This window comes from Nanorana parkeri, unplaced genomic scaffold, assembly GCF_000935625.1.
Source record: "Nanorana parkeri isolate BGI_ZX_2015 unplaced genomic scaffold, ASM93562v1 scaffold155, whole genome shotgun sequence".
Lineage (NCBI taxonomy): Eukaryota > Metazoa > Chordata > Amphibia > Anura > Dicroglossidae > Nanorana > Nanorana parkeri.
In genome coordinates, this window is record NW_017306423.1 from 1306702 (window position 1) to 1308778 (window position 2077).

Genomic DNA, 2077 nt, shown 5'->3' on the forward strand with positions numbered 1-2077 from the left:
CTATATATAGATATATATATATAGATATATATATTTTACTAATGCCAGAAAAAGTCTCCGGCTTCGTCCAGCAGCCAAAAAGAAGCTAAAAACTCGTATATAGCTTAATATCTATTTTCATGAAACATGCAGAACACTTTTGCAGGAGGAAGAACTATAGACAGCCACAGCTAGTGCCTACTGTAAACTAACGCCTCGAGGAAGCCGCCAGATAGACGATAGCGGTTAGATAGGGAGGTGTGTAAAATCCAGAGGTGCTGGATTTAAAAATACGTAAATCGCCCTTCCATCCTAACAGTGCTAACAATTAGACATGTGCAACGGCAAAAAATGTGTTTTGTTTGGTTTCGATTCGGATGTTGCGTTATTTAGTTTTTCGGGATTTGGGTGCGAAAGTCAATTTGTTTCGGATTCGGACGAAATTCGTTAGCGGCAGTCTATACGGATTTTCGTTTCGTGTTCGTTTCGTTCGTTGCATATGAAAAGTATTATGACACCTCTGCTCACAGACCCGAATAGCATTCAGGAGTTCACGAATAGCATTGGGGAGCTCCCGAATGCTGTGTAGTATTTGACAGCTGGGAATGCCAAATGGGCGGAGCGAGTCGTGACGTCGCGGCTCACTCCGACCATCTGTTTACTTTCGGGCTGAATGTCATTTTGTAGCGAGTTTTCGTCGGGTTCGGACGGTCGTCGTGCGGCGGGAGTTTTTTTTTTATTGCGGCAGGCGTCGTGCATCGTGATTGACTCTGGATTACATCAATGGAGCCATTTTTTTTAAAAATTAAAGGAATAGTCAAAAATTGTCTCTTTGTTTTTGTTCTTTAATTAAAGGATTTTTTCTAAAAGTGCGGTTTGTTTATTTACTTTTAATTTTAACCCTTTAGCGAATGAATAGGGGTACAAGTACCCCTTACTCATTCACAAGGGGGGCACCTGGGGGCCCCCTTAAATAAAGGGGTACCCCAATGCAAATAAGCCACTTTGCCTGCAGACCACCAAAACCACCTGGTCAGGGTTGTATGGAAAGAGGCCCTTGTCCCCATCGGCATGGGGACACCCTCCCAATACCAAGGGCATGTGGCCTGGTAAGGCACAGGGGGGGGGGCGCTCGATCACCCCCCCCCCCTCCTGCCGGGCCAGTGGGCCATAAAGGGCCTGGTATGGATTTTGGGGGGAACCCCATGCACTTTTTTTTTGTTTTAACTGGGGGGTCCCTCCTAACGTTCCTACCAGACCTAAAGGGTCTGGTATCAATTGGGGGGGATTCGTTTGCATTCGTTTTAGCTGTAGTTCGGAATTCGGATACATCCGAATCTCTGAATTTCCGAAATGTCGTCCGAATTTCGATTCGGAACGAAACGATCGCACATGTCTACGAACAATAGTTATTACTTTCAGCTACTAGATGGGGAAGGCTAAATTAAAGCCACGATCCAGCCTGCTGCTCCTCTACTGCACTGTCGCTTGTAGTAATTCCTTGTAGACACTAGATGTCCTAAGTCTTCCTTGTGAATGTTGCTCATCATATAACCCAGAAGACTGAGGACATCCTGTGAGTGCAGGGCATCAAGGACCTAACACATACTGTTGACAGGGTAATTTGGTTTGTTGCAGGCTAGCTGGCAGGTGTGCTGGGGACTTTTTTGTGTTTTTGTAGCAACATGGACCTACCCTTCTATGCTAATAGAAGCTAATTGCTGGCAGTTACCAGGATCTTCTTTATCCTCAGAGCCAACATGGGAATGTGGGGACCAGCATATGTGCTACTTGTCCTCAAGGATGAAACACAATTGAAAGCTATGTATGAGGACATGAGGACATTCTGTGAGTGCAGGGCATCATGGACCTACCCTTCTATACTAATAGAAGCTAATTGCTGGCAGTCACCAGATCTTCTTCATCCTCAGAGCTAACATGGGAATGTGAGGACCAGCATATGTGCTACTTGTCTTTAAGGATGAAATACAATTAAGAGTTATGTATATGCGTTGGAGTCAATGGGGAAAAATGAAAGGCATGCTCCAGCCTGCTGCTTCTCTACTGCACTGTCGCTTGTAGTAATTCCTTGTAGCCT